Below are 26,470 nucleotides of genomic sequence, written 5' to 3' on the forward strand. Positions count from 1 at the left end.
GTCAACCATCGCATTTACATTAATTTAACATTTCAAATTATCGATGACACATTTCTCAATTACTACAGGTGATGTTTTTCTGCAAAAAATGTGTAATTTGGTAAAATGAATGAAAACTCTAAAAAGTAGCAATTAATTTAGGCAGTTATCTTTTTAAGAAGGATATTTTTTGAATATCATCCTTTGCAGGATTCAAACTTAATACTCATGCTCTACTGTATTCTTCAATAGCATTATGAGGATCTGTGTTTCTCATCATGCTGATATTGTGTAGATTCACCCCTTTTGAGCATGAGGATTATGCTAATAAGGGCTTAAGTCATTGTTGTTTCTGAGTCACTAATTTGCATAATGAGCAAACCTGATAATCATTGTGGTGATTTCTACACAAAGCCATACATATGCTATGGGCACCAATTATTTTAGGATTGACAGAGTTGTCTTCCCTAATTTAACCATTAACAGATGAAGTCACTGTAATTATGCATTTTTAGCAGTAGGCACACATATAGGACTGCCATGATTCACACATTAAAGTAGCATTGCAGCCATACTACTATAAAAATTATATCTGATGACTTTGCCATCTATCTTGCAATGAGGTGCCCATCATTGCATCGAAAGACAGGACAAGCGAGAACTGCTTTGGGCACTAATCATCTGCTATTTTTCCCAGAGATTCTTCAAGGTGAGACATCATGGCTGGAGAATGGGAGGGGAGTGCTCTTTTTAGGGCATAAACGTGGTGTGAGGAGGCCAAGAGTTTTCCAGACATTCTTCATAAAGGGTGCATCCAAAGGTTCCTGCAGGAGAGCTATAGTGGGTCCCAGTATAAGGCTGATGCCTGAAATAGTTTGGGCAATGCTGTCACCCATACTGTTAGCATCCTTTACGTGGGGGGGAATTGCCATCACCATTACAATGCCATTAGGTACCACTGTCATGCTGACAGCACTGACATGACGTATCACAATCTTGACCTCCTGTTGCTGTGGAAGGATGAAGTTAAGATATAGTCTCAATCTTCATGCTATTACTATAATTTCTTTTAGATAACCAAATTACCTGCCAGTATGTGCCACCATAAAATTTTCACTAAGCCCTTTTTATGCCTCTAACCCCCTTAACATTTTGAAAGGAATAGGCAGATATACACAAGATCAGACTGGAGCACCTTAGAGAGCACCACGGTAAGCATGCATGCTATCATAAAAAATGCATGCCTTCAAATAGTAACAATAGCATGCATTAAAAAATGTATATATATATATATATATATATATATATATATATATATATATATATATACAGAGAGAGAGAGAAAACTTTCACACACCAGTGCCACAGGTACTGCATAGATCAAAGGTGTTAGTATGACTGTTTAATGTTAGAAGTGTTTCGTCATGCCTCCTCATGCAGAGGTGGATAAGAGTCTGTCCATGTTATATGTTCGATGAGGTTTCATTGAGTTCAATTCTCACACACTTATATGAGTAGGAAAACAGTCCATACATATTGCCTGACCAGTATTATCACTGCAGCAGTACATGGTTTATATATGTAAGGTAATCTTTATTGTTTTGCTGGACATTTTTCAAGATGCAATGTGGTTTGCTGCCTTTTGCCTATAACCTGTGATTGAAACAGGTATGTCTGAGCAGCATGTTTACTTTCTCTATGCTCAGTATTCTGAGAGAGCAATATTGCATCCCTGCCCACCTGCACATTAGCCCCCACCTTTAATCTTCTGTCTGTAGTACTGTATGTCAGGCAGACTGCTGTTATAGGTCTCCATTTGATATATATATATATATATATATATATATATATATATATATATATATATATATATATATGTATATATATATATATATATATATATATATATATATATATATATTTCATTGTGTTTGAATTTCTCTTCCCCACCTTCTTTGCTGTTACCCTTTCTCTTACATATAATATATTTTTTTGGTTTGTTTCTCTCCATTTGCTTTAATGCTGTGCACGGCTGCACAGCAACCTTCAACTAGCCTGCTGGCAAGGCCAGTCAAATCTCCTCAGATGGAAACAATAATGCCACCACAGCCAGCTGAAGTGAAAGCATAAAACATATCTGGGTCTTAGCTTGTCACAGCTACCTCCACACCCCCTGCTGTACCTGCCCCGCCTTCTTCAGCCCGTAACCCAAGGCTAATACAGTAGTACCCACTGGTAGCTGAATGTGTGTGCAGGCAGGTGGCTGACATTTTAGGGATATCATTCACAGGAGGCTGGATTACCTTTATTATCAACATGGAGAAAATGACGTGGCAAGTTATTGTGTCATATCCCACCCAGCACTGTCTAAACTTTCTGAGCCAGAATTTAGTGGCGACGCACCTAGGGTGACAAGTAAAAAAATCTTACTTCATTCAAAACTTGCAAAATGACAGATGACGTATGTTCCCATATTAGACCAGGGAATCTTTTCTAAATGATGCCATGAAAAATAGTGATGTAGCCCCATGTTTTCTCCAACCAGTTGCATGCTCACTGTCTCATAAGCATGGGAAGTACATAAATGGTCCAACATATTAATTACATTTTTTCCCTGAAAGAGGAACTTGACAAGTATAATGCAAATTTTAACTTTTTTTTTGCATTAACTTCTTTATTGAAACAACCAGCAAATGGCATGACCAACAAGATACAAAACAAATGAAAACAAAGAAAGTAAAAAGATAGTGGCAAAAAAAGACTTATAGGTTCATAAGATGATACTAGGCTATTAGCCCATAGGCCCTTATAAGCCTAGCCAAGATTTTTGCCCATGCTCCTACAAAGCCAACACCTGTTTCCCCTTTCCATCAGAGACACAGATGGGATCCCAGGGGTGTATTTTCTGTTGCCATCCAGTCATCCAGGTTCCTCTTATAGAAGGTTAGAGAGGTACTCTGCTTGACATGGAGAGTTAGTCTATTACACAGATGGAGAAGTCAATAAAATAAAAATAAATACGTATATTGCGTAGCATTTACAATTTACATTAAGTAACCTCCATGACAATGAAGCAAGACAAATAAAAAAATGGATTTTATATTTATGATCTTGGAGTTGAGACCAAACTGCAAACACACTGAAAAGATGAACAAGATCTGTGACATCAGTTTTCCAATTAACAACAATAACAGAAACCAAAAGTCAGACTGACAATTCTAATGTATTGTTTTTGTACCCTGTTTGGACTGAAATATTCAATTTTAACCAAAGTAACCAAAATTATGGGTGTTGGAGTACAAGTAAATTTGTCTTGATTGCCCATGAAGTGGCTTCAATGATTCAAACCCAGAATTCACTAATCTTCTAACAGCTCTATACCATGTGCAAATCATCTGCATTATTTACATAGCATTTCCAGCATCTGCTGCTGATTATACTACCTGGATAATGTAGTCCAACTGGAATTTTGCAATTGATATAACAACTTATGCAATGAGAGACTTCAGATAACAATTGGATAAGTAAATGCCAATTCTTTTCTTTACATCCACTGCTGAGATCATATGGCTAAAAGAAAAGTAAAAGTCCTTATTTGCTATTTAGATGACATCTGGGTTTACAAAAACTAAGTTATCAATATTAATAGGGGAGGCAAAAATTCATAAAGTGGAACCCTAAGCACTAGACAGACAATTTGGTCCTCCAATGTATCCAACCTGACTTGATAACCCCTATCCCTCTGAATGGTGTTTGACGTATGAAACATCACTAGACAAGCATTGGAAATACAGACTATATTCCTCCATTCGAGAGACCCTAGTAACTCATTAGCTCTAAATGCACCAAAGTACATCCAGGTAAACAATGTAGCAAACATTACATACATTATATATAGTAGCTTGCTACAGATCACTCACCATGTCCCAGGACCCCCATTCCGCATTTTTGGAAACACTGGGAAACATAAAGTTCCTACCAAACACCCTAATATTGGGTGGTTTCAATTACCCAAACATTAACTGGGAGAACTACTCAAGTACTAACTCCCTTGCCCAACATTTCCTAGAATTTATAAACTCAAATGCCCTGGATCAACTGGTCAGCACTCCCACCAGAGTTGACAACATATTGGACCTGGTCATCACCAACATGGGCAACCAGTGTTCCACACCGGAGGTCAACCCCCCACTGGTTAGATCTGACCATAAACAAATCACTCTGGATATCCACGTTCCACCCCCACCCCCGAACAAGGAAACCACTGTGAAAAACTTTTCAAAAGCAAACTTCACATTACTTAAGACCAAGGTGGAAAGTTTCAAAGCCCCCATGCTAAAGGATAATGCTGTCCTAGCTGCAAAATCCTTTACTAATGCATTCTATGAGCACCTACAAGAATGCATGGATCGTGCTATCCAAAGCAAAACCAAGACTCACTCTTCCAAGAAAAGGAAACCAGTCTGGTGGACCCCTGCCATAAACAAGCTATACAATAGAAAGAGGAAAATAGTACAGAAAAGAGTAAAATCCTAAGAAGGGAAGACGTCCCTGATCAGTATCAGCAAGAAATTATGATCCCTCATAAAATCATCCAATGCTAGCTTCAGAAAAAAAATTGCCAAGGACTCCAAAGATAACCCCAAGGCATTATTTAGCTATGTCAAAAATCTAAGTGGCAATACTCAGATCTGCTTGGAGTTAGTGCAGAATGGCACAAAATACACTGAACCAACCGATATCAACAACATCCTGGCAGAAAGGTTCAGTGCAAACTTCACCCCCTCTCACCCCCAAAAGTGCCCATAACCATACCAGAAGAATGTAGAGCCCCTGAAATCACAGGCACTCAGGTTAAAACAGCCTTCTCCAAAGTATGGTGTCCCAGGCTGCATTCTACATGAGCTCAAAGATGAACTAACCCCTCACCTAAACACACTGTTCAAACTCAGCCTCTCCACAGGCTACATACCCATAAAGTGGTGCACAGCAGCGGTTATTCCGGTCCACAAAAGTGGAGCCACAACAGACCCCGGGAACTATCGCCCTATGAGACTGACTAGCTTGTTCTTCAAGGCTATGGAGTGCATCATCATGGAACTCTTTAAGAGAGACATTGGGAACCTCCAAACACTGGACCCTACCCAGTTCAGCTTTGTTAAGGGCAGATCATGCCTCCTAAACCTGGTGGACTTCTTTGAGACAGTTACCAAGGCTATAGATGAGGGAAAGGTGGTACACACTGCCTACCTAGACCTTACAAAGGCCTTCAACTCCATTCCCTATTCTGGTATTATAGACAAGCTCACCAGCCTGAACATAAACCCCTGTGTCAAAAGATGGGTTACCAACTGGCTCACGGACAGAACCCACATGGTGAGAGTTGTGGGAGCTAGGTCTGGCTCTAAACCAGTTACAAGTGGCATTCCCCAGGGCTCAGTACTAGAACCCCTCCTGTTCGGCATATACTTCTCAGAGGTACAGGTAAGCACAGGAGGACTATGGCTGATCAAGTTCGCAGATGACTGTAAACTAGGGGCTATAACTGACTCTCTGGCTGACACAGACATCCTCCAAAAGGGTCTCACTGAGACGGATACCTCGTGTCAAAATCATGGCCTCAAGCTAAATGCCAAAAAGTGCATAGTCATCCCCTTTGGAAAAAACAAAGAACCCACAAACTACCACATAGGTGGTAGTCCCCTAAATACAGAAGACGTAATAAGGGATCTGGGGACCCAAGTAGTAATCTCTCCTTTGATAATCACATTGCCAAAGTGGTTAGAAAATCCTTCTATTTGGCCCACGTAATCACAAAAGGGTTCGCATCCAGATCAAAAGAGGTCATTGAGCCTCTCTACTCATCACTCATCAGACACATCACAGAGTACAATGCCTCATTTGAGATATACCTTACACGACACATGCAACAGCTGGAAAGACCACAGAAGTACCTCACCAAGAGGATCACTAGCCTCAAACAGATGCCCTATGCAGCTCAACTGAAGAAACTCCAGCTGTACTCGGTTGCATACTGCCTACTCATAGGTCATCTCTGCCTGACATACAAGGCCATATCCAACCCAGAATTGATGGACATGCTCCACCTAAAGAAAACCATATCCCCTCGAGCCACACATTCCAGGGATCTAAACCTCACCACAACACTAAACAGGACATGCTGGAGGGATAGATTCTTGTCCCAGAGACTTCCCATGCTTTGGAACAAGATTCCAGTCTACATTAGGCATAGCTCCTTGGTAACACTCTTTAAGAGAAACCTTGACGAATGGATGGGAAACAGAAAGTTTACCCCGGGGATTACTTCAGTGGCTCTGCTAGACAGAGGCACAGTGAATTATTCTAAGAGGGCGGTGAAAACCAACACATTCTGGCTAGGTTTATAAATGCATTCGGGCAGATAGTCCAGTACCTACCTATGAACCTATGAATATATATATATATATATATATATATATATATATATATATATATACTGTAAAATGTAGACTAACTAAAAAGATTTTAACAAAGCTAGGACATAGGTTGCCTACCATCATAGTGATAACCTTTAGTCACTCCCAGCCACTGAACAACCAGCTAAATACTCAGTAGTTTGTTATGTTTGTCAGTTTGAAAACCTGGAAAATATACTTAAAGCAGTCAGATTAATTTGCACTCTTGCTGGGGAAACCCCGCTGGCAACAAAAGGCCATACACAGTAGCATGAAGTTTAATGGCCAGTACGTCTTATAACCTGGAAGAGAGCTATAACATTGTTTGAAGTGTTTAAATGCAGAACTGTATTCCTCCCTTGCACTAATTGCTCAGAAATTCCAAAATATTGTAGATGTCATTTCTTACCAATTTGCCAAATATCCTGAAGTTTGGGAGTAGGAGGAGCCAGTTGTCTAAAACTTGATAACTGTGATCAAGCCAAAGAATCAGCAAAAATATTTTTCTTGCATGGAGTAGCTCTTCCATGAAGGAAACGTTCATGTACAAAATTAGTAAAACTAAAAGTTTCAAAATAGAATCAACCCAAATGGATTTTGAAGACTTCTAACCAATACCTTTGCATCTGCTTCATTATCTTCATTCCTTTCTTATTCTTCAAATGATCTTGTCATGTAAGTGCTGACACCCATATTGCTATAACCCTTAAACATGCAATGTGCCTTATCTTTTCTTCCAACCAAGACTGAGGCCATGTAGTTGAAAAATAATAGGCTATTAAAATATGCTCACATAACACAGCTTCCTGCTGCATATAGGAGCTGCCTCATTCATGAGTCACACTTCTTGCAAAAATGACCAACCACTGTAGTTCAGTAAGAAGGTGGACCTTAAACACAAGTGCTTCAGTAAATTCTGACTGTGATAGTTTTTAAACCCACCATAGTAAATCCACTACAGAGTTGTTAAGTGTCCTGTCTTCAATTATGGCTCTGCATGCAAAGTTCAAAAGACCTACCAACTATGTGATTTAACAAACTGTAGCTTTCTTAACAGCAAAAAGGTTATTAAAATACAATGATATTGTATTTAGCTTATCCACTGGAAACCTAAATGAGAAATTGAGGATCAATATGAATACAAAAGAAAGAGCCCTTAATTTTGTCTTGAGACAAAGGAACACTCAGCTCTCTGCACAAACCTAAAAAGGGGAGAAGACCATCCCTGTCTCAATCTTCTCCATCCCCAAAGATTAGAAAAAGACCGCATAAATGACTCCATCTTGTTTCTAGTACTTCACCATCATGCTAAAATGTTCAATTGTGCAACCCATAAGCATTGCCATATGAAAATAGTAGTTATCTTTGAATAGCATCCCTAACAAAGGCCAATTAACTGAAGAAATGAAAATCCACCTCAGTATCTACTTTTGACAGACAGAGATAACAAACACCATGGATAACAAGGTTTATCCCACCTAAAGAAGAATAACTAACTTTGATATATTTTTTGTTAATGCATTGATTCACTGAATAAAAACTGGGTAAGATAAGTGATGGAATGATCAAAATTCAACATCCTTCCTCCTGGGAAATGATCCAATAGGTGACACTGTGTAAAATTCAAAAGATGTCACTTCAAAAGGACTGATAACTCTACCTACGTTCTTTCACTTTAACTAATTTTAAATTCCTACAGTGTGGTGTGAAGTGGTGCATACAGGATTTGACAGAAAAATCTAATCTAAAGTTGCTTATTAATTCTCTTTCAGGTGACCTGTGGAAAACTAGCAGCTTGCTCATTGTGTTCCCTTGCAAATTCTGTGAAAAACAGCCATGATCCCACAGCAATATGACCCAATCTCTATTTTAACTCTTGTAGAAGAGCTGGGTAGATATATGTCTCAGTAGGAAATGCTAGCTGCCACAAAAAGGCAAGCTAAGTAGCCATAAACCCCAATAAAGATAAGAGGCCTTAAGATTAGATTTGCTAGAAGCTCTCAGGGCAGGCAAAATATTTGTGGTGCAAACATGTCCTTATGGCTTTACACATAACAAAAAATATTCCACCAAGACATATTTTACTGACCAAGAAAAATACAAATCATTGCTTATTATTTGTACTTTTTATTTTAAAATTAATATATGCAAATTTTAACTGTCTAATTTTTTCTTATATTTCATCTTAATGTGTACCTTTCTTTCATTACTCAAAAATAAATCTGATCACTAAGTCATAGGATCTACATGGTAGATGAAGGACCATTAAAGTATTGCCAGTGCACATGATGTTTTCATCACTTCCTGCCCTCTGTCAGACCACAATGCCATAATATTTAAAATTAATATTAAACCAAATGATCTTATTCATTGGCAAAGACTACCAGCTTATATTATTAAGGTAAAGGGATTTAAGGAATGGTGTATTAATGAATTTAATTATTTCCTTGAAATTAATAATAATATTAATACAAATAAAATAATTATTTGGGACTCTTTAAAGTCTTATCTATATGGGAAAATAAAAACCTGGTATCTTCATAAGAGGAAATAATGGGACAAAGAATTATTCACCATACAATTGAAAATTGACACTTTAAAAATGAAACTACACCCTAAAGATATGGGTTCTAACTTGGAATTAAAACAACTAAACCTTGACTATTTAGAAATCCTTAGTTATAAAGTAGCAATTAATCTAGAGAGATTAAAAATGCAAACATACTCCTCCAACCCCAAACATATGCGCAGATTAGCAGTTAAAGCAAAACATTTGACTAAAAATAGACATATAACAGAGATAATAGATACTTCTAAACACAAATCAAAACACTTTTCAGATCTAAAAGAAATTTTGGAGATTTTTCATTCCTATCATGAATCCATGAATAAAACAAATCTAAACTTTACTAAAAGTAATTCAAAAGTAGAATTTTTAAGAAATAATATCAATAACAAACTTTCTAAGGAACAAAACAATAGATTACTTAAATCAATATCATTGATAGAAGTTAAAGACAGAATACAAAACCTTAAAAATAATAAAGCCCCTAGTCTTGATGGTATAATAGGTGAATTAAATAAAATCTTCCCTGATAATGTTTTGAAAATATTAGTAATAGCACTTGAAGAATCTCAAACATGTGGTAAACTTTTTCCTTCTTGGAAATATTCATTAATTTCTCCCATTCTAAAGCAGGGTAAAAATTCTAAACTTGTTTCCTCATATCACCCCATTTCCTTGTTAAATATTGACTATAAAATATTTACTTCTATATTAGCTAATAGACTAAATCAAATGATGCCAACTTTAATAAACAATGATCATGCAGGTTTTATATTAAATAGAAAAGTTCATGACAATATTTTTAGACTTCTAACGTAAATAGATTTTGCAAATAATAAACAAAAAGAACTTTCAGTCATTAGCCTAGACCTAGATAAAGCATTTGATTCTATTAATTGGACATATGTATACATGGTACTAGAAGAATTTAATTTTTCTTCTGATTTTATAGATTTATTAAAGAAACTATATGAATGTTCTATAGCTTATATTAAAATTGGTGCCTTTTTATCTGGCCCACTTAAAATACTAAAAGGCACTAGACAAGGTTGCCCTTTGTCTCCTTTATTATTTGCATTATCAATAGAACCCTTTGCCAATTTTATAAGAAACAATGTCAATATAAGAAGTTTTGAAGTGGATGTAAACTATTCCTCTAAAATTCTACTTTTTGCTGACGACATCTTATTAACAATTGGCAATATTGATTTATCGATTGACCATGTTATTAGATCATTGAAACTCTTTGAAGAGATCTCAAGTCTTAGTTTTAATCAGAAAAAAACAGAAGCTATTCTTATAAATAAAAAAATAAGTAACACGTTATCTATTCATAATAATTTTAATTGGACTAATGACAAATTTAAATATCTAGGCATTTATATTCATACTAAATGGAAAGACACTATAAAAAACAAATTATAAAATTTTGTTGGAGCAAATTAGAGAGCATATTATTAAATGGAATAAAATGCTCCTTACCATGGAAGAAAGATTAGCCATGATAAAGATGATTTTATTACCAAAAATTATATTTTTTCTTCAAGTGCTAGTGGCTCCTCCTCCTTCTAGGAAGCAACTAAAATATTTAAATTATTTATTAATTAAATTTCTATGGCATCCTCAAAAACTGAGAATTAAATATGACTGGCACTATAAAAACTGGACTGAAGGAGGAATTGCTTTTCCTAATCTTGAACTTTATGTGGATGCTATTATTCTTAATATAACAAGTTTATGGTTAAGCCTGGAATACTCTTCAAATTGGAAATATTTACATAAAGCAATCCTATTAAGTAATATTGAATCTGTAACTAAGGATATAGACTGCTCTGAAATATTAAGTTTTTCATAGTAATTAAAGAATTATTTTTTAATAGTGAGGTGTAAATTTAAAAATGTATTCCTATAATTAATTATATCTTGCAAAATTTAAAAAAGTAATAAATAAAAATCTACTAACTAATAATTTGCCCATCTTAATGTTCCCAATAATCTTAACCAATGGTTATTTGGACTCCTTTAACATGGCAAAAATAAAAATTATGGAAGAAAATGGTTTAATATTTTGGCACCAATTTTTAGGAGACAATAATATTCATGACATCACTTATCTCTTAGCTAGATATAATGACTCCCATAATAATTGGTTAAATATACAAATCTTTAGAGAGTTTATCCTAGCAGAATCCAAGAGATATCACTTTTCTGGTATAACAGACCTTCCCAAAAAGTTATCTATCCTTTTTGAATTTTCCCATTTAGGATATAATGTAGGTATTTCAATATCTAGATTTTATAGTATTCTTAGATCTGATTCAATAATATCAGAAAGCAATTTATGGAACTACATGATTAATTTCAATAACACACAATTATCAGAAAATGATAAAATATTAATTCTTAAATCTGTACATTATACATCTTCATCTACATATTGGAACATTTTCAATTGGAAATTTATCCATAGAAGTTTTATTACACCACAAAAAGCCACTAAAATAAACAAGAAGGACTCTTGTAGACGTTGGAGATGTGATGAGCTATTGGATGCTGATTGGGCACATATGTTTCTAGAATGTAGAACAGTAACACCATTTTGCACTGAGTTTAAAAACTTTATTAAAGCTTTGTGGTCAGACAGATGCGGAATTTCTAATTCTTTGTTGCTTTTTAATGCACCAATACCAAGGTATGTTTCATTAAATCAAATGAAACTTCTTTGGACCCTTCTTGCTATAGCAAGAAAAATCATTACCAGAAACTGGAAATGTAGAAATATCCTCTCTTTTAATGAATTTTTATCTCTTACTAAGATTATTTGTAGTAGGGAATTATAAACAGCTTTGTTACGTACCTCAAATGTGACTCATAAACAAATTGCATGGATAAAGCTCAAAAGATTATTAGACAAAATGTAATCGTTATTGAAGACTTAGCAACTATTTTGGACTCTGTATATAGTTTTTTATTAATACACTGTTTCATTACTTGTGAAATCTATGTAATTGTTGTTAATATTTGAAAACCAATAAAAACAATTAAAAAAAAGTATTGCCAGCATGTTTCCTAAGGTACCTCTTGCCTTCAGTAGATGGATAACTGATAGGCCATGAGATAATTTGTGACTAACTTTCCATTTATAAAGGTTCACATAAAAGTTGGTGAAAGTATCATTCTGTTTTATATGAATAAACAGATTATTCTAAAGAAGGAGTATGTGCCAGGAAATGACTCTTTTACAAAGATTTGGCTTGCTTACTTAATGATGAAGGTTTAAATCAGTACAGACATTTGAGAAACAATTGTGAATATGCAGGAAATCACTGAAGACAAAGTTTTTCATAGCTATAAATGTTACATGTAAATTCTGATGCTAGAGTCAGATAAAGAGTACAGGGATGGTGATGTAAGTCTTCTTTGGCAACTAATGGACTTCACTCCTATGATCTTTCTGGCTAGGAAGCTATGTGGTATTTTGAGCTGTATAATGTGTTTTAGATAAGCACATGTCAAAGAGTGAATTGTACTCAAGAACTGGCAAATACAGGATGAGCACATAGGAATGGTAACTTCTTTTGATTTAAATGAAATGCCTTTAGTTTGACCCAGCTGAAGGATTTGTTGCCTACTGCACTGACATCACAGTCAAAGGACAGGGAATTTTCAATGAAGATACTAAGATCTCTGATGTGGGGATGTAAGTCTTCTTTGGCAGCTAATGGACTTCACTCCTATGATCTTTCTGGCTAGGATGCTATGTGGTATTTTGAGCTGTATAATGTGTTTTAGATAAGTACATGTCAAAGAGTGAACTGTACTCACGAACTGGCAAATACAGGATGAGCATATAGGAATAGTAACTTCTTTCGATTTAAATGAAATGCCTTTAGTTTGACCCAGCTGAAGGATTTGTTGCCTACTGCACTGACATCATAGTCAAAAGACAGGGAATTTTCAATGAAGATACTAAGATCTCTGATGAATGAATCAATCAGAAAAGGGGTGCTGTCTATGCTAGGCCATACAGCTTTGCTTTCTAACATTATCAATACTGCATTTCTAGCATTCAGTGTTAGCACATACTCTTTGCAAAACCTATTTGCAAGGTTTAGACTAAGCTGCAGTGGAGTGATAGCAGAAGATGGGCACACAACTAGTAGCACCAAGCAGCCATCAGCCAGTTTTGTCAGTCATAGTCCTGTGTCACTGGTTTGCATGTTGGTGAAGCAGATACTGAAAGAAGAGTCACTGAACAGAGCACAAGGAATCACTGCAAGGCACATTCTACTCATGTAGTTCACTCCAAGTGCTTTAACTGTGTGAGATTTGTCTGACAGAAAGGTTGCTATTTGGCTCAAAACTAAAGGGCATATGTTTATGTCTTTAGGTCTGTAGAAAGTAGACAAATAGGGAATTATGTTAAAGGATTTTTGCATATCAGGATATGTCACATGAGCTGCAAGGTAGCCATACACATCTTCCATGATTTTTCAAATGAGTTCATTAGGTTGACTAGGCATGACTCAGTGTTCATAAAGCTGGAATGGTGAGGACAATGCAGTTTTCAATATCTAATGTTATAAAGTCTAATATTATGCATTCCATGAATTTGTAAATGAGACATGGTAGGATAATGGGTCTGTAGTTAAAGGGGTTGGAAGTATGACCACATTGGAGGAAGGCCATGACACTGCATTTTCCACGTTTTGGGAACATATTCAGTGGACAGGATTATACTGTAAAGAAATTAGGAGAAGCTCTGGTAGAGTATATTTGATACTATTCTCTAGGCATCCTGGAGTATTACTAGGGTCATGGACATGGTGTTTTTGGCTTTGGGAGTGGGGGGCTAATTTGACTTGATTTTTGATAACCCTTGTAGAAGCAAGCACTGATAGATATGTGGAATTTCTATGATTGTGGCTGGTGTAAAACTAGCACTAAATGTATCTGTTACTACACTAGTAAAATCAATTAGATTGGGGACTGCCATTGTGGAATAACTGCGAACATTTATTTTTATTTTATTTGTTTAACATTTGTTTACTGGGGAAGTCCTACTTGGAACGAAGCCAGTTTTCAAAGGATGCCAAGGGAGAAATGCTCCAGACGCATGTCTTTGTGATGCGGGTGGAAACCGGAGTACCTGGAAGAAACCCACACAAATGCAAGGAAGAGATGCAGACTCCACACAGAAGGTACCCCAGCAGAGAATCCAAACCGGAGAACCTCTTGCTGTGAGGTAACAATAAAGCTGCTGCACCAGTGCACTGTCCTATTGAGTTTTATTTCTTAGTTTCTTGACATAGCCAAAAAATGTAGAGCTGAAACTAGTACAAATGGAACTCTGTGCTGTTATCAGCCCTAGCTTCTTGTTATAACTGTTGGCATACACTCTCATGATGCATTCACATTAATTTAAATAGCCACTACAGTGCTCTCATGATATCAGCATCTCCAATGCAGTGACAATCATGCCCCCAATATCTTGTGGCTGGGGCACCCTCCTGCCCCCACCAGCTATGGTACCAAATGAATTATTTATAATTATTACTCATGAATGATTTGTAATTATCATTGCTAACCTCTGCTACATTTGGTTTGTATTTGGCCTAGACCATCTTAATGATGCTTTTTAGATTTCATTGATTTTCTTGATAGAGCCTTTTGAACAAGCTGATTGCAATTTGTTATAAGCATTTAGTATTTTTCTTCTATTTTAGGGTTTTCTTAAGCTGGTCAAGAATATTATTAAATTCCATTTAATACTGATTATTTTTCACATCTTAGTAACTGTTAATAAAACTCATATATATATATATATATATATATATATATATATATATATATATATATATATATATATATATATAAAAGACAGCTGCAAGGCTGGATGAAGGTAACACAGTGCAATTTTTGAAGCATGTCATGGAATGTGAAGATCCTTGCATTCCTGAAGTCATTAAACTTAGAAGTGGTCACTAAGGAGACGTCTGTTGTTTTGATAGAGATTAATACTGCTTTGTGACTGGATTTGATCAGAGACAGAGAAGAAATAGGTGGAATGCAGAAGAGATTTACCTTTGTTAAGACAAGATCCAGATTGTTAGGACACTTGGGGAGTACAATGTCTATTTTACAAAGAGTGGGCATTCGTAAGATTAAGGATCCAAAAAAAAAACAAAAGCAGCAGGAACAGCAATGGTGTACACAAAACCAACTTTATTAAATAAAGAGGGATACCCTGGAGACTTGTTGGATAGGGCGGCTAGTGAAATAACATCCAGAAAGGAGATTGATTTTCCCCAGTTTTGGTAAAAGGATTTACAAAAAGAATGGCTGCTGACAGTGGAGCTTTGAGTAGATCAAGGTTTTGTTTGGATATGAGTGTTGACAATAGTCAGATTCATAAGATTATCAGTGAAAACTGGAAGGTCGTCCTAGGTAATGGTGACATGGTTAATGTACTAGGTGACGTGCCATTTTTTGTGTACAGGAAGAATCAGAACATTAAAGATATGTTGGAGAGGGGAAGTGGTTCCCGACATCAACATTATCAATAGGGGTATGTTTAAGTGTATGGGTTGTAAGGTATGTAGGTACATCCATATCGGTCCTCACATTTTTTTGCAACACTTGGACCATGATATCACTGTTCCTGGTAGAATAGATTGTGGTAGTGAAGGCATTGTTTATGCGGCTATTTGTAGTGGATGTCCAGCTTTTTATATGGGAATGTCCACTAGAAGTTTGAGGAAATGCATACTGGAACATTAGTATGTGAAAAGAACAAAAAATTGTAACAACACTTTATATAAGCATTCTACCATGTGTAGTAACTGGAAAAAGTTCACATTTTCAGTTCTTGAAGTAGTGAATAAAGATATTAGGGGCGGTGATTTTAGGAACACAGTGGAGCAAAAAGAGGCAGAATGGCAATTAAGACTGGCCCCTTATATATACCCTGGGTTAAACAACACAGTCAATATAAAGTGTTTTTTAATAAACAGAAAAATCAATATTAAGAAATAAAAGGTTTTATTTAATTGTACTTTACATTTTAGTAAATAAAACAGTTAGATTTTAACAGCGTATGCTTGGTTCATTTTAATGGACAATTGTTAAAAAGGGTGCTGATTGGTTTTCATTTAATTGATGACAGTATTTAAAGTGTGTTTTTCGCAGTTGTTTTTTGTATTTCTGATGAAGTCGTTCTGACGAAAAGCGAATTAAAGTGTTTTTGCTAAAAGACCTGTCTCTCTTCTGATATCATTGGTGTTTTGTTTTTATAAGATTAAGGATCCACTGGACATTCTTACCATTAAAGGTGTATGGCTTCTAATTAAAAGCTGGATAAGTGACATCTCCCATGATAAAACTACATTGTGATTTATGAGCAATTCAGCTAACACATGGAGAGGGCAGAAGCAAATATCAAGTTCATAATTCATACTCTGAACCCATAATTTGAAGTCAACTTAGCAAACTAAGAAAAAGCCCTCCAAGTACACCATTTATAATCTACACCCAGCTCATAAAATAGAATACAATAGAGCTATACTAACAGCAGAAATTAAATACTGTCTAAACTCAGCTGATAATAACACCATATAGTTACCAATACCTTAGATAACAATTGGAGATAGTTAACATTTTGGAGACTGTTTAGACCCCGCTATGCTTCCCTCCCTGCCCCCAAATACCACCTGCCCACAGTACCTCTACATTTATAGGTACTTAACCACACCCCGACTCATCTACCCTATCAGCCACTACCTCTACTCCCTTTCCTACCTGCTCCTCCATCCTATTAGCTCACTCTACATACCCTCTCCTCCCACTCTGACACCTCAGTATTGGTAGTAACACCTTCTACTGTAGTGTCAGTTCAACAATTAACCATTATGTTCCACTACTATGTACTCCCATTCTGCTGCTCACCTATGTGCTCACCCAGTATGAAAACCAGATGCTTATCAATCATCAAAACTGTAATGGGCATACTTCCTCCCCAACTATAAAGCATCACACTTTCAGCCATATCTATGACAAAGGAAACAACTCAAGCCATTATACACTCCTCCAGCCTACCAACCCCAGGCACACGAACGCCAAACCTAGACAATACTATAAACTCCTATATAAACTCTTGAGGCTTATAGTTAAATATAGACTCAGTATCATACTCAGTGGGGACATTCACCTCAACCCAGGCCCTTCCACCTCTGATATATACACCCCCACTAATTGCAATCTAAGCCAACCACCTAGAATCAGTAGACCAACTAACTCTCTCCTGACCTGTCATCTCAATATTAGGAGTATTAATAACAAGGTACATGAACTACATTCTCTCCTGGCTGTCCACTCCCCAGAGATACTCTGTCTATCTGAGACCTGGCTAAAGCCTAACACTACTGACAATGAGGTGTTACCTCCTGTCTATAATATACACAGGCTAGATTGTGCTTCCAGGAAAGGGGGTGGCATAGCCATACTTTATAAATCTGAGTTGAACCTGACCAGAGATGTAAACCAACAACCTCAGATTAACAACTCCGAGATTCTTGCCACTAAACTGCAGCTTAACAAAAGTAAATGCATTAACATTGTCTGCATGTATATCCCTCCAGGCAATAACAGAGCCACACTGGAGGATACTCTTCACTGGCTATCATGTCATTACCCTCAAGAAACCCTACTGCTGGGCGACCTTAATATAGATTGGGGAACCTGTTCCTCTGAATCCCCCTCTACCCACATCAATCTGCATGCTTTCACAAAAACAATAACTACCCCTACCAGGCTAGGTAAACCCAACCAAAAAGAAAGTATACTCGATTGGGTGCTTGTAAATAGTAATCCCCAACTGTACAATGTGGGGACCTTTCCCAATGGTCTAAGTGATCATCTCCTAACTTATGTAGTTAAGCAAAAAGTTATTGACTCACAACCACCTATACTCAGGAAAGTCAGGCACAATGAAGACTTTGATCAGGCCAAATTCCAACAGGAACTTATCTAGTGCAACTGGTCTGTACTAAAACACCTCCCACTAGAGGAGGTAGTAGTATATTTTAACAATACATTTCTAGAAATCTTTAATCTGTATGCACCTGTCCGCTCAAAGTGAACAAAAGCAATTACAGCACCATGGCTTACCAAAGAGTCCAGGCAAAAAAATCTATATTAGAAACAAATTATGGGCTTGTTGACAGTTCACTAAAGACCCCCTAGATCATGTTAAATACAGGCAAGTTAGAAATTATACCAAAAAATAAATTTTAAATTACAAAAACAATACTACTGTAAAGTCCAGACTGTAAGCCAAAACAATCCTCAGAAGTTCTGGGCAAGTCTAAATAACTTACTCCATCCGGGAAAAACATCCACTTCCATCCCCACTGGTTTCATTGACAAATCTCCTGAAGGTGTTTCAGACAATTTCAACCACTTCTTTACTGAAACAATTCAAACTCTAGCTAGCCAACTTCCTTCTAGCTCCCCCAGCCCTGACAATACCACCCCTTTAAATAGACTCTCATTTAGCTTCCAACCAGTGCCCACATCACTCATCTGTACCCTTATCAAAAAATTAAAACCCACCACTCTATCTGCTGACCAACTACCTGCTGAATACCTTCAAAAATCAGCTGATGCTATAGCCTATCCAATATCAATATTAATTAACCATACCATAGCAGTGGCAAAAATTCCAACCATTCGGAAAACATCCTATATTATCCCACTACATAAAGGAGTTTCCTCAAATGAATTCTCCAATTATAGACCTATAGCTGTATTTTTACCACTTGCAAAAATATCGGAAAAATGTATACACAAACAACTCATGCACCACCTAATCCAAAATCACCTCATGGCCTATACCCAACACAGCTTTCGACCAAACCGCAGTACTACCTGAGCTCTACTTGCCTTTACCAATGCAATAAATGGCAACCGCAATAATAATTGCATCTCCTCAGCCCTCTTCTTGGATCTCTCCTAGGTATTTGACATGGTAGATCACCAACTTTTGTTACACACCATGCAAACATTCAATCTAGACTCTAATGCCCTTTTATGGTTCAGTTGCTACCTGACTGGGAGTCAGCAGGCTATTCTTTGTCAGAACAAGCTTTCAAAACTACTACCAAACACCCTTGGAGTACCACAAGGCTCCATATTAGGGCCCCTACTGTTCTCTATTTTTATTAATGACTTATATACTGTCATCCCAAACACCAGCTGTATCCAATACGCTGATGACTCCACTGTGGTTTTCTCAGCCACATCTCCATCAGATTTGAAGTCTGCTACCCATATTATACAAAACTGGCTCACTGGTCGCCAGTTATTATTAAATCCCAAAAAAAACTAAAATGTTGCGATTCTCACCTACTCAAAGGTCTGCAACTTTCTTTTTCAACATTAATGCAAAAGATGGTACTGTTATCTCCCCAGACCCCTCTACAAAACTGCTCAGTGTCATTATTGACAATAACCAAAAATTTGAACTTCATGTTAATCAAATAATAAAAAACACCAATAAAAAATTTGGATCATTGTATAGAATTAAAGCTTTTCTAACCCCTCCAGCTAGGATTGCCATTGCCCGCTCTCACCTAATTTCAACACTTACATATGCTTCCCTCCTTCTCTCTAATCTAAACAAGTCACTACTAAACAGACTGTCTATCTGTTACAATTACATTGCTAGGTTTGCCACTGATCAGCCATGAAGAACCCACCACCGCATCAACCTCAAACAGCTTGGGTGGCTAGAAATCACCAGTCTCATACAATATAACCTTCTGATCATAGCAAACAAAATTCTCTATAATCCAGATAACACACCAGCTTTTAGTAATATTATCACCGCCCAAAATAATCAGAGACTGCTTAGATCCTCAAATAAACTTCAAATTCTTACAATCAAAACTAACAATACAGCAGGGGAAGCTCTCTTGACAAACTCTGCAAGTAGAACCTGGAATCAACTCCCAGCTGACATTACTATGCCCTCCTCTCTAAGTCAATTTAAGACCAGACTCAGACAATATCTGGCACTAAACTGGCTTTGCCATTCTAACAGATGTCAGTACTACTGTGTTTTTATTTCTCCTGACAGTAACTAGTGTTTACTAATGTCATGAACCTGTCTAATTTTGACTGTCAAAGTATTAACAGTAATAGCATACATGTATTTTACTGCATTGCTATGTCTCACCTTTGTTCTCCGTTATATTGTCCTTATTACTATGTTTTATTATGTATACCCTTGAACTTTTCTCCCCGGGCCGCCACTGAAAATGGACATGAATCCAGTTGGACTATCCCGGTCAACAAATGTAAAATAAAATTAAAAAAAAATAAATAAATAAAGTTAATTTTTTGTGAGGTTTAAAGAGGTAATAAAAACTTATATTAATTACAGAGGTCCCTATAAAGACCTGCCATGCTATTATTTGTTGGTGTGGTAGTTAGGAGGTTACACTGAAATTGTTCTTTCCTCCAAAGTTAGTCCTTTTTATTAATTGTAGCCCTCTATGATTTAAGTTTTTTTTTTTCAAAGCCAGCATTTCTGGCAGCATCTCAATTTTAATTTCATATAATAAATATGTCATTGTTTTAACTTTGAACTTTGATATTTGTTCTATTCACTTTTTTGTTGGAATTTTCATTTTACCTGCTGCAGTTTTCATCTTGCTTTCTGTCACGACTGAAAGGGTCTTCTGACAAGATTACTTAATCAGTAAACAAATGATAGATAGACAAACAAAAAACATAAACTAATGAATATTAATATTATTTTCTTTCTTTTTGAAGTCAATTAATTGCAGTCATGATTTATATTTCTTTGAGATTTGAGTAAGACAAAAGGTAAACTGCATGTCACTTTCTCTAGGGCCTAAAGTAATTCAATTGCCTGTGGACTGCAGGAGGCAACATAAATGGGTTTAAATGTATAAAGCCATGAGGAGAACCACATCAAGCAACTGACAGATGAGACTGCCATGTGAGTAAATTGCCATTTTACCCACCTTCACCAATTCAGTTCCTGATATATTCCTGCCATTTTCTGGCAGTTAGTGTATTGGCTTAAGGCTGTGAGCTGTATTTCTTGGGGTACAGGGTTTCATCCCTTCAAGGGCCTATTGTTTGACCTTGAGCAAGTCACATAAGCAGACATTTCTTAAAAGTCACCCATATAAAGGGATTGTGTGTCCTGTGGGCCTCCCTTGTTAAAAAAAATCAGTATTTATTTGTATTAATATGCTTAGTGGTCGTTTATTTATTTAATTTAATTACACTTGAATTACTGGGTAAGTGAGCTGGTCTTTTGGTCCTTTTCAACAATCACCTGGTAAAAATGTACAGTAAAATTAGTTTGCAGTAAATAATTTGGTGCACAAAATGAGCACTATATAAAATAAACATGTACAGTAACAGAAATTGATATACAATGCAAAGGAAGTTAATTATAAGCACACAATATATGAGAAGATATACTCCAGGATTCAAGAAGCTCAGTGCAAGGACAGTTTTAGCCTTGAGTGGAGCGTCCTCACTACAGATGGCGCAGCAGCGCCATATGAATATGTATGAGGGCGCGCCACCACACCCTCGACGTGCAAAGGAAACGAGTGCGAGTGCAGGGGGCATGTACAAGTGGTCTACAGAGGAATAAATATGCCTCGACACTTGCAAAACCTACTATGCCTACTAGTAGAGCCCGCCCCTAAAAGTAAGTCAGTAATTCAGTGTCCATGGATGCTAAGCATCCAAGAGTGTCCACGAACAGTGAAATATAATTGAAGTAGTAAACACACAAGCATGTTGTGGAATGTTAAGCCCTGTCCCTAGAACTTTCACAATTAGATTTCCTGTGCCCCTATTATACATTTGAATTGCTGCAATATCGAAGGTATAAGCAAAGCGCAGCATGTATGCAAGTCGCTGCCCTCCGCTGAGCGTAGCTTACACATCATATTCATTCAAATAGAGAAAAACATGTGGAATCAACGTAAATGTCAATAGTGTAGTGTTTAGAGCATCCACCTAACAAACAGGCATTCCGCAGTCTGAGCCCAACAATAGCAGATATCATTTTCCATGTGGCATGAATGTCGTTTTGCATTAAAACTGACATAAGAGTATCGCATGAGATATTTAACTTAAATATCATTCAAGCAAAGTGGCACTGTCATAATGAATAAGATACTAGTAAGCAGGTGTAAGCACAAATAAGCAGCAGTAAACACATATAAGTACCAGTAAGCAAGTCTGAGTGCACTTGCTTGGGTCTAAGCAGTGCCTGGCATAGGAAATGTATATAAGTATATACAGATATATAATATATATATATATATATATATATATATATATATATATATATATATATATATATATACACACACACATATATATATATATATATATATATATATATATACACACACACACACACACACACACACACACACACACACACACACACACACACATATATATATATATATCTATGAAGAAAGACCGACGTAACAATAAAGCATACAAAAGGAATTAGAACGGAATCAACAGCAACCCCAGTATTATATAGCGCTGTCAGCGTATGTCATATCAAGCTGGGCAGGAGTGAGCAAAGCACTGCTTCTCACACCACAGACAGGATATTACCAGTGGGAGTAACATTGTTGATCTGATAAGTCTACTTAACAAACAAAGGGTAGTCCCTTTTGGGACTACCCAAAAATTGATAGACCATTTGGCCAACCAACCATTACACAAGCAAGGCAGGTATGTTCAAGGACTAAATGGTGGGAGAGCCTGAGAATACATTGGTTTTGACAGCATACATGTAGGGTCCCTAACACTCGAGAGAGAGCAATATGTGGAGGTGTATCATGGCTGTGATAACAAGTGGACAATGGATTTTATGTGTGTATAGGTTCATAGGTAGGTTCATAGGTAGGTACTAGGCTATTAGCCCTAGGGCCTATATAAGCCTAGCCAAAAATGTACCCTGGCTTTCGCCGCCCAAGAAAATTATTTTTCTGTGCCCCTGTTGAGCAGAGCCACAGAAGTGATCCCTGGGGTGAATTTCCTATTTCCCATCCAATCAACAAGATTTTTCTTGAAGAGTGCTAATGAGGAGCTCTAGATAGGTAGTCTGTTCCAGAGTATAGGAAGTCTCTGGGACAGGAATCTATCCCTTCAGCATGTTCTGTTTATTGTGTTGACAAGGTTTAGGTCCCTAGAACATGTAGCTCGGATGAATTGGGATTTCTTTAAGTGGAGCATGTCCAACAGCTCTGGGTTTGACATAGCTTTGTATGTTGGGCAGAGATCGCCTCTGAGTAGGCGATATGTGAAGGAGTAAAGCTGGAGTTTTTTGAGATGGTCTGCGTAGGGCATCTGTTTGAGGCCAGTAATCCTCTTTGTGAGGTATTTCTGTGGCCTTTCCAGTTGTTGTAGATGTTTTGTGAGGAACATACCAAAAGGGGCGTTGTACTCTATAATGGGTCTAATGAGTGATGAGTAGAGGGGAACAATGACCTCTTTTTCTGGATTAGAAACCTTTTATGATGAGGTGAACCACATACAAGGATTTCCTGACCACTGTGCCAATGTGATTATCAAAGGAGAGACTACTGTCCACCTGCATCTCAAGATCTTTTATCACACTTTCAGCATTAAGTAGACTACCACTTATGTGGTAGTTCATGTGTACAGAGTTTTTACCAAAGGGGATGACAATGCACTTTTTGGCATTGAGCTTCAGGCCATGGCTTTGACACCAGACATCTGTCTCAGTGAGGCCCTTTTGTAGTATGCCCACATCGTTAGGAGTTTTGATTATGGCTCCTAGTTCGCAGTCATCTGCAAACTTTGTTAGCCAAAGACCTTCTGTGTTAGCCTGTACTTCAGAGAAGTAGATTCCAAACAGGAGAGGACCCAGGACAGAACCCTGTGGTACTCCACTTGTCACTGGTCTGAAGTTGGATTTGGAGTCTGTTGTGACATAGGGATTTATACCTAGTTTAGACATCTTATCTATAATTCCAGAGTGGGGGATGGTGTTGAAAGCCTTGGCGAGATCTAGATAAGCTGTGTGAACCACCTTACCCTCATCTATGGCTTTGGTGACTGCTTCAAAGAAGTTACAATCCCAAATTGGGTAGGGTCCAGAGTTTGGAGATTACCAATGTTTTTGTTTATGAGTTCCATGATGATACGTTCCATGGCCTTGCAGATCAGGCTCATCAGGCTAATGGGGTGGTAGTTCCCATGTCCTGTTGTGGCTCCCCCTTTGTGGAGTGGGATAGCCATTGCGGTGTACCATTCAGTGGGCACAAAGCCTGAGGTGAGGCTATGATTGAACATGGTACTTAGGTAGGGCATCAGTTCATTCTGTAGTTCATGTAGAATGCAGCCTGGGATATTGCCAGGTCCCATGGATGCTGTGTTCTTGGCTTTGGAGAGTGTGTTTTTTACCTGTGCAGCTGTGATTACAGGAACTTTGCATTCTTCCAGTATAGAGATGGGCCCTCTAGGGGGTGAGAGGGGGGTAAAGTTAGCACTGAACCTATCTGCCAGGATGTTGGCAATATCAGTTGGTTCTGTATTATTAGTGTCATTGTGCTGTAACTCAGAGCAGATCTGAGTGTTGCCATTGAGATTCTTGACATAGCTATAGAATGCTTTGTGGTTGTCTTTAGAGTCAGTGGCAATTTTGTTTTCGTAACTAACTTTGGATGATTTTATGAGGGATCTCAGCTTCTTATTGAGGTTGACCAGGGAATTCCTCCAGTCATGGGATTTTACTCATTTTTGCAACAGTTTCTTTCTTCTGTTGTAGAGTTTGTTTATGGCAGAGCACCACCAGACTGGCTTCCTTTTTTTGGAGGATAGCATCTTGGTTCTATTAGGGATAGCATGATCCATGCACTCGTGTAAGTGCTTATAAAATGCATTTGTGTAGGATTCAGCAGTCATACCTCTATTGTCCATCTGCATGGGTGTCATGAAGTTTGCCACTTCTGTCTTAAGAAGTGTGAAGTTGGCTTTGGAGAAGTTTTTTTATGGTGGTTTCCCTAATTGGGGGTGGGGTTGGGATGTTGATGTCTAGGGTGATTAGCTTGTGGTCGGATCTGACCAACAAGGAATTGACCTCTGGTGTGGAACACCGGTTGCCCATGTTGGTAATGACCAGGTCTAGGATATTGCTGCCCCTGGTGGGGGTGTGAATAAGTTGATCCAAGGCATTGGAATTTATGAATTCCAGAAAACATTGAGCAAAAAGGTTGGTACATGAGTAGCTTTCCCAGTTAATGGTTGGGTAGTTGAAATTGCCCATCATTAGGGTGTTGGGTTGTACCCTAATACTTTCCAGTGTATCAAGAAACGAGGAGTGGAAATCCTGTGGCATGGTGGGGGGTCTGTATCAAGCTGCAATTTGGATTGTGGTCTTGCCCAGAGCTAGTTGCACTTGGATAATCTCGGATGCATTATGCTGTGCAACAGGCCTGGAGGTGTGGATATCCTTAATGAATATGGACACATCTCCAGCTTTAGTTCTTCATTCCGGGTTAGGTGGCCGATAGGTGTGGTATGAATTATAGCCTGATAACGCAGGGGTGCTCTCTGGAGCTTTGAACCAGGTCTCTGTCACTGCACAGATGTTTATGTTCTCCATTTTAAGGAGTGCCTTGAGTGAGTTTATTTTGAGGTTTAGACATCTAGCACTGAGTAGCATTACCCTCAGATTTTGCTTGCTTGTACCTGTTACTGTGGTGAATTTGTCATTTGAACCTTGCCTAAAAAAGGCACTATAGGGGTGGCAAGAGCCTTAGCCAGTATCCGGTATCCCAAGGGCGACAGGTGCAGGCCATCTCTGGCAAAGCATCATGGTCTGTCGATCATGTCGTCCCAGGCAGACAAATACTGGATCCTCTTAGAATGGTAACAGAGGCTTAGCCAATTGTTGAAGTCAATCATTTTGTCCTTGTACTGTGGTATCATTCTGGGTGATGGTAGGATGCTGCTCAAAGCTAGGGTCATACCTGCCTAGGCAACATGATCGGAGAGCTCCTCCATGTCTCTTTTCATGTAGTCCAGGGAGGTACTTCTTGGGTCATTCACACCAACATGGACAATGACAGTGCCATATTTGTACTTGTTGTGGAGTGACCTGAGTGCGTGCGTTATGTGGTGGATCCTGGCACCTGACAGGCAGCTGACAGTAACTTTCTCCTTGTTTAGCCTGGTGAGTGGAACATCATTGTGCCTGACTATAGAGTTACCTATGACTAGAGTGTTGGGTATGTTGTTATGCCTTATGGGCTGTGGTTGAGTGGCACACTGAATTTGTGGGAAATGTGTCATTTGGGTTGTTTTGGGGGGTGAAGTTTGCTTGCATTTCTGCTTTGGAAGTCCCTAATGCTTGGGCAAGTTTTTATTGAGA

Source organism: Protopterus annectens, chromosome 2.part1 (genome assembly GCF_019279795.1).
Source record: "Protopterus annectens isolate FY-2018-M chromosome 2.part1, PAN1.0, whole genome shotgun sequence".
Classification (NCBI taxonomy): domain Eukaryota; kingdom Metazoa; phylum Chordata; order Ceratodontiformes; family Protopteridae; genus Protopterus; species Protopterus annectens.